Genomic DNA, 18,375 nt, shown 5'->3' on the forward strand with positions numbered 1-18,375 from the left:
TATCATGTGGTTTCACTTTTTGCTCAATATAAACTATTATGCATACAATGTGTTATTATTCTTACCTAAAGGAGCCATATCAATACAAATTAAACTTTCCTTCAAGTGAACAGGTTGACACGATGTGACTGGTTGTATCGGGCATATCAATGTTTTAAAAATGACAATGAGATTACTATACGGTTAAACATTGTTATAACTGGTGACACGATTACACGCGGTACATTTACGGTAGTTTCATACAATGTTACATAAATTCATGTGCCATATCAAGTACAAGCGCACGTACATCGATAGTTCGCATACCCATGTTCAAGTAATATCTATTACAAGAGACAATTGTACCTTAGTTGGCATAGTCATGTTCAAGTGAACAATGTCGCATGCGTGATATCATTCAAGCGTCACGTGTATCGGTGGTTTATATACGCATATTCAAGAGATCCATGTCGCATGCGTGACATAACAAGCGCCACGTGTACCAGTAGTTTGTACCCATGTTCAAGATACATAACGCACGTGTGATATCAATTACAAGCGGTACATGTACTAGTACTTTGATATAAATGACGAGCGTCACTTGTAACGGCGGTTGACATACGCATGCCCAAGAGATCCATGTCGCCTGAGTGATGTTCATGGCAAGCGTCACGTGTACCGTTAGTTGACATACGCATGCTCAAGAGATCCATGTCGCCTGCGTGATGTTCATGACAAGCGTCAAGTGTACCGATAGTTGACATACGCATGCACAAGAGATCCATGTCGCCTGCGTGATGTTCATGGCAAGCGTCACGTGTACCGTAGTTGACATACGCATGCTCAAGAGATCCATGTCGCATGCGTGATATTAATGGCAAGCGTCACGTGTACCGTTAGTTGACATACGCATGCCCAAGAAATCCATGTCGCCTGCGTGATATTAATGACAAGCGCCACGTGTACCAGTAGTTTGTATACCCGTGTTCAAGATACATAACACACGTGTTATATCAATTACAAGCGGTACATATATAGCCTTGTTCAAGAGATCGGTGTCGCCTGTGTGATAGAAATGTCAAGCGCCACGTGTACCTTTAGTTGGCGTACCTTTGTTCAAGAAATCCATATCACATACGCGATATATCAAGCGTCACGTGTACCGGTAGTTGGTGTTACCTTGTTCAAGAGATCCATGTCGCCTGTGTGATAGTAATATCAAGCGTCACGTATATCTTTAGTTGGCGTACCCTTGTTCAAGACATCCATGTCACATACGTGATATTAATATAAAGCGTCACGTGTTACCGTTAGTTGACATACGCATGTTAATGAGATCGATGTCGCCTGCGTGATATTAATGGCAATCTTCATGTGTAGGGGTAGTTGACATACGCATTATCAAGAGATCCATGTCGCCTGAGTGATGTTTATGGCAAGCGTCACGTGTACCGTTAGTTGACACACGAATGCTCAAGAGATCCATGTCGCCTGCGTGATATTAATGGCAAGCGTCACGTGTACCGTAAGTTGACATACGCATGCTCAAGAGATCCATGTCGCCTGCGTGATATTAATGACAAGCGCCACGTGCACCAGTAGTTTGTATACCCGTGTTCAAGATACATAACACACGTGATATACCAATTACAAGCGGTACATGTACCGGTAGTTTGTATAGCATTGTTCAAGAGATCCATTTCGCATCTGTCAACTTCATGAGAGTGCCAACCGAGATGTTTGATGAGATTCTCGCACGAGTGAGCCAAAGGATAACGAAACAGCGCAACGACTACAGACGTCCAATTGAACCAGGGATGAAGCTATCAATTGAGCTGCGGCATCTTGTGTCTGGTTCAAAGTACCGTGATATGCGATTCGGCTGGAGGGTACCCCACAACACTATTTCTCTTCTCGTGCTAAAAATGAGTACCGCTTAATTTACTATAGTGTTAAAATAAATTTTAAAAAGGCTTCTGTTAGTCATTTTAATATTTTCATATATTTTAATGTCTACGTCTAGCATCAGTTTATATGAATTGCATTGTGTTAAGTTATTGGTATAGGATAAAAGGCAAATAGATGAGTGCGCGCATTACAACACTAACCTTCTAAATTGTATATTGTAATTAGTACTGTCTTGTGCGCATATCTTGAAATGCACACAGTTATAAGAACATTTTATGAAGTAGTATATTTTTACTTTATCATCCACTCGCTAAAAGTCATGGATTATCTACTACATGTGTCATACACTTATAATCCACGCGAGCTTATTATACTGTTATCTTTTACGCGTCAGGTCTGTAGAGCAGTCATAGATGAGTATGCTGACGAGGTGATGTCGTTGCCAACAACAGCTGCCGATTGCACGCGAATAGCGGACGGCTTCAGGGACAGCTGGAATATCCCCCATACTCTTGGTGCTATTGATGGCGAACATATTGCTTGCAAATGTCCACCAAGATCCGGGTCTACGTATTTTAATTACAAGAAGTACTTAACCGTTGTCCTGCTAGCCCTGTAGGATTCTGAGTACAAGTTCGTCTGGGCTGACATTGGAGGCCGTGTTGCTGCATCCGATGCACAGTTGTGGAACGATTCCGACCTGAAGGCAGCAGCTGAGAACGGAGACCTTAACCTGCCAGAACCTGAAGTTTTGCCACATGATTCTGAGGATGTGCCCTACTTTTTCATCGTTGTACGTTGTACGTTGGTGTTCGGTACTTTTCCGTTTCTCTCACGTTGGGCGAACGTTTTGTCCGGTACTAATGCATTTCACTGCCGTTTTATCCGGTAGAAGTCCTTTACTCGCACAGTCATATCCGTTAGCCGACCGTTAATTATCAGGTACATTTCCGTTAAACGTTCGTTTTTTCCCGTTATAGCACCGGTACTTGTGCGGTAATTGTGTGTTTCCTACGCTTCACACACCGTTTGCGAGAATCTTGAGCGACAAAGCAGGTAATTTCATCACCGGATAATCAAAATCTGCATTTTTGTGCGTTTTTTCTACGTTGCATATTCGTAAGTCGGTCTGACCGGGCCTTGTAATTTTGTAATTTGCTCAATTCGTTTCTATCTAAAATCATTACCCATATAAATCGCGTCTATTCGACGTTAACCGGTTTCATAATAACAAAACACATTTCACAATGTATAGGCTCAAACAAACTTGGAATACTTAGGGAAAACGTAGAGCAAAATAGGAGGTAGCTTCACCCAGCTCCTTTTTTTTTGTTCATCGCTCCTGTCCCTTTAAGGCATCAACATTGAAATGATGAATATCCTCCAAACTTTAATTAATTTTGTCAAGTATTCGATAACAACACTCACGAAGCACATGTGCTTACACCTGTAATTAAATACATTTTACTTACAAATACCCTTGATATAACACATAATCAGAAAATGTCATCGTCTTTTCCGAATTTCCACACTGCTCACTTCTTTAGCAGCACCAGGCACCTTTTGGGATCCTAGATCTTTCCATTGGTATACTTTTGACTGTGTAGTACCATTTGCATTTCAATTTTCTTGTGGATGTATCATCAGCTACGAAAACTTAGTTTTCTATACGGTGTCAAGCGTTTGGGTATGTAGGAAGTTCGTCAGAAACGGTTAATGACGCTATTTTTGCATTGATACTTCATGCTGCCAAGCAATGACTGTATGCATACAGACACATCCTTAAACTCTATATCTACAGGCGTGTACGAGTACTTTAAAACCACAGCTCTTCTTAATATTCGCACAATAGTGTACTATAAATTAAATAATCTTATTATGTATCCCTGATTTGAAGTAATCTAAGACCAGAGCACATTTTCACCAACATTTCAAGTTGAAATAATAGACTCGTACTTATGTTTTACAAGCAAAAAAAAATTCTGTAGGTATCAAATTATGTTCAAATAATGAAGTGTTCTCTGTCTAGTTCTCCGTATATTGAATGCGATTGTTTTACGATAAGAATACCTAATAGGTCAAACGCTTTTCCATTGCCTTTCTAAAGTCCCAGTCTTACACAGAGCAAAATTCATTTAGACAACTATCTGATTGGAATAATTTTAGGTTCATGAGGATCAATGTTGACACCAGTACTTCCTTCAACATTCAGATTTACAAAAAGCCTTATTCGTTTAATTTCTTGTTTCATAAAATACATAGTTTTGATGATTCATAAAGAGTCATTTTGATGTAAACGTCGTATTTCTTAACACTTTAGTGTGAAATTCATGAAACAACAAGATATTTGTTTGTCAGAAACACTATCAGTACGTCCCCTTCTGTGCCGCTTTGAAGCTATATATTTGACCTTGACCTTTCACCACTCAAAATATGCAGCTCCATGAGATACACATGCATGCCAAATATGAAGTTGCTATCCTCAATATTGCAAAAGTTATGGCAAATTGTTAAAGTTGGAGCAAACAAACCAACCAACCAACCAACCAACAGGGCAAAAACAATATGTCCTCCCCCCTATAGTGGAGGTGGAGGGGGACATAGAAATAACAAGATGCCTTTGTGATACACAATGTCCCCCTATATGACGTTTGACCTTGACCCTTCACTACTCAAAATGTGCAGCTCCATGAGATACACATGCATGCCAAATATCAAGTTGCTATATTCAATATAGCAAAAGTTATTGCAAAATGTTAAAGTTGGCGCAAACCAACCAACCAACAGACCAACCAATAGACCAACCAACAGACAGGGCAAAAACAATATGTCCCCCACTACTATAGTGGGGGACATAAAAAGCAAGGCAATCAAATCACATCGATAACAACGTTGAACTTCCATCATATACCTTTTTGGCAAATATGGAAGTTATGTATTAAATAATAATAACAATACAGTGTTGTTGTTTTGTCATTTATTAAGTATACAGATCATTGCAAGATTCTGATGGCTTTTCTTGAAATGCATCACCAGCCGTCTGGAACACTGAAAAAAAGGCAATGTATACTCTGTTAAGTTATGGTGAAAAACAAATTATTTGCATTTTTTGTACAAAAATAAATTAAAAAGGCTCACATTATACTGCAAGCAATTCATAAGTTGCCTGCTGGTGACCCCCCCCCAACATCATTAACAATAGTGCATTGTCTGTATATTACCATCAATTCAAGATTGTATGATTCAATCTCAATGGTTTGTTTTGGTTAAAATTGGTACAATGAATCATATTTATTTTAAGCTAACTCACATGCAATAGTTACTGAGAAACGGCTCCGAATGGAAAAAAAATCTTAAATGTCAGTCTAATAAGGGGCCATAACTCTTGAGCTATGAAGGTATAAATCATTATAATGTCAGGGTCAAAAGTATTTTATGTGGTGTGTTTGTGTTGAAAGTGTTTACAGATCCATGGAAGTGTTAGCGATATGTAGAAAGAATTATAAGCATTCTACAACATGTGTCATCACTTTCAGACTCTACCTGGGACATTTCAAAGGTTATCCATCACTGAAATGAATGTAATAAGTTGAAAAAAGGCTATATTTAAGGTAATAAAAAATATATTGGTACATAATTTGAACCAAACTTCTCAGGCAGTTTCTAATAATTGACTTTAATCAAAGGTTTACCAAAAATGGAATTTTTTTAACAAACAAAAAAGGCATGCCATGGCTAAACTATTAATTAAATCTTACCTACCATAGTGATTTTATTTACAAATGATCAAAGAAATGAGTGAAAATATATACTGTCTATGCTCACAAGTGAAATAAAATCGCTACCAGAACCAACACATTTTCACTTTATTTCATGACTCTCTGAACAAATTGTATACTATTATAGTTCTTGAATACATTCATATTGGCGAATTTGGCAAGAACCAGAATGAAATGTCACTTTGATTTTCAAAAATTTGATTCTTGAATTATATAAGATTTGTTAAAGGGCATATTGACAGCTAAAACGGAATTTTATTCTCTGAAATAAATGTATGCGTTAATATGAACTTATTTATATGTTTCTTAAAGCACAGACCTTGCTTTATATATTGTAAATATGTACATTACTAATTAACAAGAGCTGTCAGAGGACAGAGCGCTCGACTATTCAAGTGCTTGACAGTATAACGTAAGCCATCATGGAGAGGGGGTATAATGTGTGTGTGTGTGGTCATTTAATAGATATTTAAAAAAAAGAAAAAAAGAAAAATTTGAGGGGGGGGGGGGAGTCAAGGTCATTCAAAAGTCAAGGTCAAATTCAACTTGCCAGGTACAGTACCATCATGATAGTAAGAAAGTATTTGAAGTTTGAAAGCAATAGCCTTGATACTTTAGAAGTAAAGTGGATCTAAACACAAAATTTAACAAAATATTCAAAGTTACTAAGACAAACAAGAATATCAATGAAACTGATGGATGCTCCCTGATGATGCGCTTTGTCAATGTATGTGTTAATAAACACCTAAAAAATCTATTATTAGCCTCGGTGACCTTGACCCAGTGACCTCAAACCTCATCAAAAGGTAGAGGTCCATGCAAGGTACCTACATGCCAAATATGAAAGAGATCGGTAAAGTATTGAAGGCGCTATGAGAAACGGTAGCAAAAGTGTGACAGAAGGAAGTCTATTATTAGCCTCGGTGACCTTGACCCCAGTGACCTCAAGCCTCATCAAAAGGTAGAGGTCCATGCAAGGTACCTACATGCCAAATATGAAAGCGATTGGTTAAGTATTGAAGGCGCTATGAGAAACGGTAGCAAAAGTGTGACAGAAGTAAGGAAGTAAGTAAGTAAGGAAAGACAAACTGGCAACTATATGCTCCACCGAAAAAGGGGCCATAATTCTGTCGCAATGCTTATTACAGTTGTCTGATCTTGTTTATAGATTGGGATCATGTTGGTAAAGAAGTACGCAAAATTTGAAAGCAATATGTCAAAGGACATAGAAAATATTTGAGGTTGTACGCAATTTTTAACATAGATTTATCAATAATATTCATATTCTAAGTGAAAAAAGGGCCATAATTCTTACAAAAATGCTTGATTCAGTTGTCTGCTCTTGTTTATAGATTGGTGTCATGTTGGTAAAGAAGTATGCAAAATATAAAAGCAATATGTCAAAGGACATAGGAAATATGTGAGGTGGTACGCAAACTTTAACATTCCAACGCTCACGGTAACGCCGACGCCGGGGTGAGTAGGATAGCTCCACTTTATATATATATATATATATATATATAGTCAAGCTAAAAAAAGTTATCCCCACGAAACTTTTTGTGGGCGCAGGAAATCGTAGTAGTATTAACATATCCAGCTATGGGCATGCTCACTGACCATAATGAATAATGGAACAGTAGTTTTGTGTAGAAAATATTCATTAAGATTGTGAATGTTGTGGGCAAGATTTCGATCCCCATAAGCACTAAGACCATAATGTAATAATATTTTTTTGGCCCTTCACTAATCTTTTTAAACGATTTCATCAATGTTCCTTATACATGTACATTTATTTTTCATAAAAATCGGACATGTGGAATGTTGAATATTTGCCATTGCATAGAGAAAAACCATTGACATGCCCCCTTAAATTGATTGCAGAAAAAGTTGTAAACCAAAAACAAATAATAACAAAGAGCAGTGAAAAAAATTGGCCATTATTAATTTAATTTCAAAGAACAATGAAAATTTAAGGCAACAAGAGCTGTCAGAGGACAGCGCGCTCGACTATTCGAGTGCTTGACAGTATAACGTAAGCCATCATGGAGAGGGGGTATAATGTGGGTGTGTGGTCATTTTATAGATGATATTAAAAAAAAAAAAAAAAAAAAAAATTGTTGTCTTTTTTTTTTTAGGGGGGCGGGGGGGGGGGGGGGGGGAGTTCTGGGGTGGGGCATGGGGGATGGTTTGGGTGGAGCCCATTGTGGTATGTCAGGTAAGTGTTGTTTTGTCAAAGTATGAATCAAATGTGATCATAAATCCCCTCCGATGAAACCGGTAGGGGACAATAATGAGCGGATACAAATTTAAAGGATAGAACTGAATGTTCAAACCTTTTATCTTGTTTGAACCTGATTGGTTTTGCAAATCGCATTAATTAATTGTGGTGAGCATTGGTGTTTTGTTTCTTGGTACAATGAAACGGGATATGTGATTTACTAAGAAGAATCAAAATCATAATGTGGCAAATGAATATTTATCTTCAAGTGTGAGTGATGCCAAATCCAAACTCTGCATATTGAAACAATATGGTCACCATTTGAGTGAGATTTAAAAGAAATATTTCTTAGTGGCCTAGGACCTTTGACCTGAAAGTATAAATTCAGCATATAACCTGATTGTAGCGAGTTGTTGAATGAGCTTTCTTGCATATATACTGGTATGTGAAAATTGAGTATTAAGTGTGACTTTGACCATGAGACGAGTTATTCCAAACCTAAGCTTTCCATTTTGGCTCGTTTTGCATTTATACTTCACATTGCACCCTCTTTCAATTACCTTGAAGACTCTCGTCACACCTTGGGGAGGTTGCTGCTGGGAGATAATTTTTAGGTCCAGGAAGCGCTCGGAAGCAGTCAATATAGCAGTAAGCATCTTCCAGCACCCTGTTATGGAGAGAAGAGTATTGGGGTTTATGGTGAGAACTGTGAGTGTCATTCTTTTGTACAGTTGTAGTGGCAGTCATTGTGTGAATACTCATGTAATCACTCTCACTTAAGTATCAATAGCTAATTATATATATATATATATATCATTCGGAAACCATTTTACTGCTTCAGGTCACTGTGACCTTGACCTTTGACCTAGAGACCTGGAAATCAAAAGGGGTCTTCTACCAGTCATGATCAATGTACCTATGAAGTTTCATGATCCTAGGCTTAAACTTTCTTGAGTTATCATCCGCAAACCATTTTACCGTTTCGAGTCACTGTGACCTTGACCTTTGACCTAGTGAACTGATAATTGAAGGGGTCATTTGCCAGTCATGATTAATGTACCTATGCGTTCTTGAGTTATCATCCGGAAACCATTTGATGGACGGTCTGACCGACATGTGCAAAACAATTAACTCCCTCTTCTTCGAAGGAGGGCATAATAAATTAATTTTGTTCAATCTATCTATTTATCCATTAAAAAGTTCACACTTTCAAAACAAATATAATACAAACTTGGTCATAAACAATAATAAAATACCCCTGCTGTCCCTGTGAATGTTAATGAGCGAGGATCAAGGAATCAAGACCATTACTCTTGGATGTGAAATCAATGCAAATAAAAATTGTGTTTTGAAAATCTTCTTTTCATGCTGATCACATATTTACAAGTTTGAATGGATAGACAAATCCACAACAGACCAACCAACATACAGACTCCAATATACCAGGAATAACCCCACATACCGCATTGACACAGAATATTTTGCATGCTGTCTTCACAAGATAAGAAAAACATATTTACATGTTTGGCGATTTTAAGAGTTATTATGCAATTGTGACCTTGACCTCAGAGATATCGACAATTCTTTGGCATGACACACCGTTCAATGATGGTAAACAAATGTGCATTTTTTTTGTTTAATCTCACAATGAATGACATAGTTATGGCCCAGATAAACTCACAACCAAACTTAGATAGATATTCAGTCACTATTTATTCCAAAAATTTGTGTTGAAAGCCTGTCGACAGGTGTCGCAAGCCAGTGTTATAGGACCTAAAGTCAAAATCAATGTGACCTAATTTTTCGGCCCGGCATGGCCCACGTTTGAAGTTGGCCTAGAGATCATCTAGATTAAACTTCTGACCAAGTTTGGAGAAGATCGGATGAAAACTACTTGAATTAGAGAGCAGATACCATACTGAATGCTAAAAAACGCACAAAGTGACCCTGTGACCTAGTTTTTAGCCCGGCATTGCCCATGTTAAAACTTGGCCTAGAGATCATCTAGATAAAATTCTAACCAAGTTTGGTGAAGATTGGATGAAAACTACTTAAATTACAGAGCGGACAGCATGATGAATGTTTTAAACGCACTAAGTGACCCCGTGACCTAGTTTTTGACCCGGCATGACCTATATTCAAACTTGACCTAGACATCATCTACATACAACTTATGACCAAGTTTGGTGAAGATCCAATAAACACCTTGAATTAGAGAGGTGACACTTAATACAGAGCCATCGACAGACAGACAAGGTCACTCCTATATACCCCACTATACTATGTTTCTGGGGATATAATAGCAAATAATCAAGAAATATAAAACAAGATAATCTTGATAATAATAATTAATACTCAAGCAACAAACATATGAACCAGGTATCGCATTGTGGAGCACTAACCAGTTTTTACTGCGGAAGACGACAAGCTTCATTCTGTGTGTGATGGGCGGTTGGGAACCATACCCTTCAATATGAAAACTTGCCAGCTTCTAAGTGTTCCACACAGAGGTCAGCACCTTCACTGTCTCCAGCTCAATCTCTAGGTACACCTACCTATATATGCAAAAATCAATTGAGTGAAACCACTAGTTTGATTATCCATTAGATGCATTCTTGATCAAACATTAGAGCAGTAGTACCCGTGTGATTTACAATATGGGTATTTTTACTGGATGCTGTAAAAATAACAGTTTGCTTTTGTTCACGTCAATGACCATGATAACACATTAATGGCTATAAAAGAAATAATGAAATTAGCTGAACAAACGCGAGTTATCAACAACCTATGGCATAACTAGCAAAACCATCAGTACAGTTTACAAAAAAAATGCTTCTTTTGAAAAATGGGTTGTTTGTACAGTAACTGTAACACTATTTACTTACTTACAGTTTCGTTTCACATTCATATGCATTTTCTAAATTTTGGCATTTAAATTACATACAAAATATGAGTGAAAATAGTTTCATGCATCGTCAGTTTTAAACAAGAGTGCCAAACTGTCACAAGATATGCCCTTTCGAAGGTTTTGGACACCATGCTCAATGCTTGAAATGCACTAAGTGACCTCGAGACCTAGTTATTGACCCGGCATGACCCATATTTAAACTTGACCTAGATATCATTTAGTATAACATCTGACTAAATTTGGTGAAGATCATATGAAAACTACTTCAATAAGAGAGCGGCCACCATGCTAAATACTTGAAATGCAATATGTGACCTTGTGACCTCGTTTTTGACCCTGCATGACCCATATTCCAACTTGACCTACATATCATCTAGACACAACTTCTGACCAAATTTGGTGAAAATCGGGTGAAATCTACTTCAATTAGAAAGCAGACACCATGCTAAATCCTTGAAATGCACTAAGTGACCTCGTGACCTAGTTTTTGACCCGGCATGACCCATATTTTAACTTGACATAGATATTGTCTAGACACAACTTCTGACCAAGTTTGGTGAAGATCGGATAAAAACTATTTAAATTAGAGAGCGGACACTGCTGTGGACGCCGTCCGCCAAGGGTGAAACTATAATACGTCCCGTTTTTAAAAACGGGCGTATAAAAAAAGGAGAGCATAAGATTTGGCTGTGTGAGAGGGTGTTTTGCTGCGTAAATGCGCGACTCTCACGCTGAATGCCCGATACTTGACAGGCGCATGAATGTTGATGCAAACTACTTCAATTAGAGAGCAGACACCATGCTAAATCCTTGAAATGCACTAAGTGACCCCGTGACCTAGTTTTTGACCCGGCATGACCCAAATTCGAACTTGACCTAGATATTGTCTAGACACAACTTCTGACCAAGTTTGGTAAAGATCGAATGAAAATTATTTGAATTAGAAAGCGGACACGAAAAGTGTGACAGACTGACAGACAGTGCGAAAACTATATACCCCCTTTTCTTCGAAAGGGGGCATAAAAATAACTTATCCATAGACATCGGATGTATTTTGTAATGGGAATGCTTTGGAGATTACCATAACATTCTGTGCACACGTAAAACCTTTATGAAGAATCCTCAACATTAAAGATTTATTAATATTTTTGAAAATTAAGCAAACATTCATTTTTTTCCATGAAAGCATTACAATTATGGCTTTTTATAAGTATAATATGATGTATGAAATAGTTTTTTTCTTTTTAATTTTAAGTTAATGTTGAACCATTCAATCACTTTAAAAACATTGCAAGTTATTGCATTTCCACAAAGCAAATGAATCTTAGCAGGTAAATTCAATGAATTTATCATTGGTACCCCCAGCTGATAATTTTAAAAATCTGTATAGAAGTTCACCAGATGATGTTTTATGCAAAATATGTATGTTCGCACTGCAGTTTTTGATAAGAATATTTTTAAGTGTTCATTATATATATATTATAGAAGGAAAACAAATTTGATCCGAGGGTGGGGCAAATATGATCCAATGATACTTGAACAATCTTGGTGAAGGTCCACAAGATGAACTTTCATGCCAAATATCTTTGCTCTAGGCCTTGTGATTTATGAGAAAATTTTTGTTTTTGAGGTTTTTTAATATACTAATAAGGAAATTACATTTCCCTCCCCAGTGGGGCAATTTTGACCCCAGGAACATAGTTTGAACAATCATGGTACAAGTCCCACCAATTAACCTTTGAACTCTTAAGTGTAATCTTGAGTTTGGAGATTTTGACGTAATTCTTTCTTATGACACACCGTCGAGTGATGGTGAACAAATGTGCTTAATGATTTTAAAATCTTACAATGAATGACACAGTTATGGCCCGGACAAGCTCATTTATGGCCATTTTTTACTTTTGAACTAAAAGTGTGACCTTGACCTTCGAGATTTCGACATTATTCCTTCCCATGCAACACCGTCAAATTATGGTGACACATGATTTTAAATTGAATTTAATTCTGACAATGAATGACATAATAATGGCCCAGACAAGGTCATTTATGGCCATTTTTGACATTTGAACTCAAAGTGTGACCTTGACCTTTGAGATATTGACGTTTTCTTGAGCAGTGACCGGCCGTGTCATGATTGTGAACATTTATTGTAAGTTATTTGAAATTCCTCCAATCAATAACAGACTTACGCTCCAGACAAGCCTAACCCGGACTTTCATACTGACGGACTGATCCACATACACCAAACCGCCAACTGTGACAAATATGTCGAGCTCTCCATAAGTGGGCTCGACAAAAAATCGACTTGCCCACAGGTAAAGGTCCACCACACAATGTTTCATGCTAAATATCTCAGCCCAAGGCCTTGCAGTTTCAGAGTAGATTTTTTAAGTTTTTCCTTTTGGTTGCCAGGGCAACAAGGATTTCATGGAAAACAATTCTTGGAGCAACATTGAAGGAGCTTCATGCCAGGAATATTCCTGCCAGTTTCATCAAGCTTTGTCCAAAGGTTTAGTAGGAGATATTGTTTAAGTAAAAATGTTGACATATAGACACACATCGCAAAACAGACAAAGACCAGCAACAATAACTCAAGTTGAGCTATAAAGGGTACATCTCTGAAATGACTAAATCATCCTGATGACTCTTATGCAAGAACCACTGAAAAATGATAACAAATTTGATCTAATTTGAATTTCACTAAATTCATACACATATGCAGACAGAAATTTGACATTTTCAATCAATTAAGGGGACATAACAGTTTAATTTTACAATGGCTTCAAGGCCTTTCCCCAATTTGGAATGTCAAAATGAACTTTTGCATTATAGTTTATCTGTCTTCAAGGTAACAATCTGGTAAAAATATTATACATAAGACAAGTCGGTCAATTAACAGGCGAACAGCTTTGTTGTATACTTAAATAAACCCAATTTTAATGCCTATTAACTTCAAGTTTCATTCAATTCTATGCAATTGCTACTGAAAAACAACTCTGGTCTGAAAAGTAATTTAGGGTTATCTTTTCGAATCAATACTAGGCTTATTTATATTACATACCCTCAGGTTTGTATACTTGCCAGTTCAGGAGGCATTATAGAGCGCTATCAGTTTAATGATTATTCCCCGAATATCTTTCAGGTGTGCCAGCTGGGGGCTCCTGGATCACCTTGATCGTTTTCACTACATGCTCACTCTCAGTGAAGTGGCGCTCCAGGTTTGCGTCCGTCAGGATGGCCGCACTCTCCTCTACCCTCCGAACAACCTCGCGACGGCTCTTATCCAGGCAGGTTGAGGTCAGGAAGCCTGTGAGAAGGAGATCGGCCGAAAAAAAAATAAAGCTAAACAAGCAAATTTGTTAAATTGATATCCCCCGCCAATATGCTTCTGGACACAAAAGTGTTATATTTGACACTCAAAAAAGCATTTTTTCAAGATACAAAGGGCCAAAACCCCGTAATTAACAGACTGTGTACAATGCCATTTGGCGTGCATCGTCCTCTTATCCATATATATACTCATACCAAGTTTCAATGAAATCGGCCAAAGCACTTTCAAGATATGGCTCTCGACACAAAAGTGCTGGACGGACGGAAAGATGGACGGAAGAACAGACAGAAAGACGCCAACGCCAAAACATTAATAAGTAGATGTCCAAGAAGAATGAATAATTTACATAAATCAAATCCTAAGTTTACGCTTACATTGTTCAATGTGCGGGCGTCCGCTAGACCATTCCCTCGCACCACTTCAGGAAGTTCTTGATTGCCGTTAGTGCATTCCGCACCGTCTCCAGCTGGTGAGTGGTGTTGAGGAACTGTCGTGGACCTCCATATGGCCCATCCACAACAGCATGTCACTCAACACCACTCCTTCCAAGTAGCCAGACAGGGCCAGGAACCGGTTGATCTTCATGTTGACCTCTTGTGTTTTCGACTCGTTTGCCAACCCACCTGGCCTGCTCCGCAGGAACATGTAGTCTACATATGAGTCAACGATTGAAACTGCAACAAGTATTATTGGATGATATTCTATGCTAGATGGTGAAATCGCATATAATTTAACTAACAACCAGTAATTCCAAAGTATTATAAATAAATAATATTTATCTTAAATTTTAATGTACTTATATATATTTCCTCACGGTTTTTAATATATATACATGTAACAATAATAATGACTATCAATTGAAATGTATATAATTAAAAAAAAATCTGGGAAAACAGGGCTTAATGCACCAAGTACTGGTTCTACCCCGAAAACGGACTCAAAACTTTACACTATATAAGCAATCCATATTGTTACTTGCAGCTTCTCCGACCATGCATCACCCTTGCATTGGGTTCCAGGCTCAGGCAGTATTTCGGCATTAGGAATGAAAAGTCCTCTTCCTCCTCCTCCTCATCCTCCACCTTCTCATCCTCCTATGCCGAGTCATCATGAGTGGCGAGTCTGCTGGTCACCTTTCCTGAAGTTTTCGCGACCTGTAAATGACGTTTAAATGTAAAAGTTACAAATCGTTTGGTATGGTTTTGTATTAGACATTGATAGAAATATGAGAAATTAAATACAAAAACCACACGAACACAATTTAACACTTACTTTCCGGAAACGGCCCTCTTGTGTAAACAAAATTGAATGTCCCAGCCTCCATTTTGTGCTCCTGTTCTAGATGACGCAGCCGGTCAATCACCGACCGGTCGCACAGCCAGCAAGAGTAGTAATTCCTCGGCTTTATCTTCTTCACTTTCCGACCGGTCTTAGCACGTGCCTCTGACATCAACGGCTTCATGGGGTCTGCCGTCAGCGCTTGCACCCAGCGAACGTGGTCTGTTACCCGGAGGTACACAGTCGTGTTGCCTTTTACCACGCAAATGGTAAACTGATATTGTTAACTTTTTTTTAATGGTGTTAAAAATGAATATTTTATTGCAATATTTGCACATGCTTTGTTTTATTTTACAAAGTAATCACTATTAACCTTAAGTTTATTCTCATGAAAAAAACATACCATTAAATAGCAATACTGATTACTTTATCTATTTGAGTGACATTAAGAGTGACCATGTACATGTATATATCAATCTATACTGTCTAACCCCCCTTGCAGATATTATTGACAGGTAAATATAATATTATATACCGTCTTATAACGATTCAAGACTTGGCCAAAATAAGGCCCCATTCCCTCAACAAAAAAGTATTAATTTTTCCCCAGATAAAAATTCACCCGACACTCAAGCAAATTAATTGCCCTAGACCCAGAATTGTCAAGTTTAAAATGTTTAAAACTAAATAGAATTGTTATGTATTTAATTTGGCGGTGATTAAAAAAACATATTATATTGTTTCTTATGTTTGGTTTAAAGTCCAAATTTTTTTTTTAATGATGCCCTATTTCCCCCGCCTCAGGGTACAGGTATCATTAGGCATTCTGAATCAACATTTTCATCAAAAACAATGATTCTTCATTCTTTACAGGCTGGGGGATTAAATTTTTAGAAACAACAATAACCTTTCAAATCGCATACCAAACGTTAAGACTTTTTAAATGAAAATGTGGATTCCGAATGCCTAATGATTCGGAATACCTTGACAAACTGTACCGTTACACCAAACCCTGAGGTAGCTGTGGCGTAAAGGATATGGTGTCCGCCTAGCAACCAGGAGGTCACGGGTTCGATCCCCAATGTGAAAGCGTTCTTTAGATCTTCCCTATAGACACTAAGTACTGGTTCTAGGCACCGGAAACAAAATTTACAGCTTTTTCAAATAAGTCCTATGCAATCAAACTAAAATATACAGGTTTGAACTAAACCAGAGGGAGATCTCTGCATTCTGCATGTTCCTCTTATTTATAAGACGCGCGAGATACTTTACCCATATAAAAAGTAGCTTAATATTTAAGAGCGTCAAAAATTTGGACTAGATGCATGTATGCAATATCCCAGTGTGACCCAAATTCGAAGGGTGTAAAGAACCGAATGTAATGGACCGAAATTCGACGATGTAACGGTTACATGAAGCAATATTTAGCAAATAATGAAAGAAATAATGAAATGTTTAATAGCAGAAAATAATAATTTTAAAATCGGCTGTATTACTTTGAAATGATTCAAAGACAATAATCATCCATTTAATCAATATAAATAGAACATCGTCGAATTTAGGTGTCGTCGAATTTGGGGTGCGGTAGGATAATGTATGGTTTCCAGTATTTACTATGGGGAAGAACTATTGTTGGCAAAATATTTCACTTCAAGAATATGTTTGCGTATCAGATATCAAATATGTACAACACAAAACCAATACAATTGTGTTACTGTTATGAATAATACAATTTAAAAAAATGTTTTTTTTCTCCGTTTATTACTTTCACTGAATCGAAGGGTTAACAGAACCCAAGGCGAACATGATGTAGTGCGAACACAAGGCTACGGGTCGAAACCCATTAATAAAAATATATGCAATGACAACATAAGTATGGGGTCAATATACAAAAGATACCGTTTATTTGGACACAAACCACAGTTTACCAACCACTCAAAATGGCGGCGACATCTACTTTCACTTTAACCATTTACTGCGCCCGCCACTGAGCATGCGCATACTTGGTTTTACATGCTATTTTTAGTTGGGCGACGGTGGACCATCGTCCATATGTTATATAGACCGTTCCATAATTTAGTCATTACATAATTATCTCCCCTGAATTCTCTCCGCGTCCGCCATTACACTGCTGCTTAACAATCGGTAACATATATAAGAGAGCACTGATTATTCAACGGATGAATTTCTTTCTAAATTCTAAGGCCGTCATAACATGGTCTTGGTTGTCTTGGAAAACTAACACATTGACACATTAAAAAAGCATTTAATTAATTTAAATGCAATATTTTTCATTTGATTATTTGCATCAATCTTTAAATCGTGTATGCCTTTGCATTCCAGTGTTTAATTGCCCCTTTGTTCTGCATAATCCGATTTTCTCGTTTTGATCAGATATTGTCCAGACTTAACTAACCACATGGTGTTACAAACCACACTGGGTGGCAGATGACAGTCTGGTCATTAAACACAATTGATGATGCCACCATGTCTCATCTTCCTGATAGTATTAAGCAGTCATTTGGTAAGATAATTTACCTACGACATACTTAACAGTTGCGTAAATAAGATATGTTACATATTTTACAAATTAAAAGTTATGTCCAATATAGAATATCAGAAATTGTACACCGTAAAGATACTAGCCCATTTAATTTATGAAAAAATAAAGTATTTAAAAAAAAAAAAAAACATTTAACGTATTTAGCGGGTATCGGTTAATTTAAACTACGTCATTCCGTATGAAGATTTGATGTTACGGCAATGCACGAACGATATCATAAAACAATAGATTACATTTGACATCAAACAGAGGTAAAAAATATTTTAAAAATATATATGTATATAAATATATGTGTGTTAAAATTTTAGATATGTGTCACTAGTAATGAGTTTTCAATATACATGAGTACACAGTTCAATTTGCATCATATGAAGTTGTGTTTTTTCTGTTGTATGTTAATATTCCTCAATA

At 37.3% G+C, this 18,375-nt stretch overlaps 2 long non-coding RNA genes across 5 annotated transcripts; one reads left to right on the top strand and one right to left on the bottom strand.

Moving 5' to 3' along the window:
- Nucleotides 1–4,849: 4,849 nt before the first annotated feature.
- On the bottom strand, nucleotides 4,850–17,334 carry LOC127871901 (uncharacterized). 4 transcript variants are annotated; one of them, XR_008045601.1, is made up of 8 exons: nucleotides 17,320–17,334; nucleotides 15,396–15,653; nucleotides 15,099–15,277; nucleotides 14,498–14,797; nucleotides 13,989–14,099; nucleotides 10,287–10,439; nucleotides 8,445–8,551; nucleotides 4,850–4,935 (listed from the first exon to the last, which is right to left on the bottom strand). It is a non-coding gene; the product is annotated as an uncharacterized LOC127871901 (long non-coding RNA). The 4 variants fall into 4 exon arrangements; XR_008045600.1 differs by lacking the exon at nucleotides 17,320–17,334 and adding an exon at nucleotides 17,301–17,315; XR_008045599.1 differs by lacking the exon at nucleotides 17,320–17,334 and adding an exon at nucleotides 17,301–17,315 and having other exon boundaries at nucleotides 15,396–15,675.
- On the top strand, nucleotides 8,468–10,696 carry LOC127871902 (uncharacterized). The gene is made up of 2 exons (XR_008045603.1): nucleotides 8,468–8,592; nucleotides 10,264–10,696. It is a non-coding gene; the product is annotated as an uncharacterized LOC127871902 (long non-coding RNA).
- Nucleotides 17,335–18,375: the final 1,041 nt, after the last annotated feature.

Source organism: Dreissena polymorpha, chromosome 3 (assembly GCF_020536995.1).
Source record: "Dreissena polymorpha isolate Duluth1 chromosome 3, UMN_Dpol_1.0, whole genome shotgun sequence".
Taxonomy (NCBI): Eukaryota; Metazoa; Mollusca; class Bivalvia; order Myida; family Dreissenidae; genus Dreissena; species Dreissena polymorpha.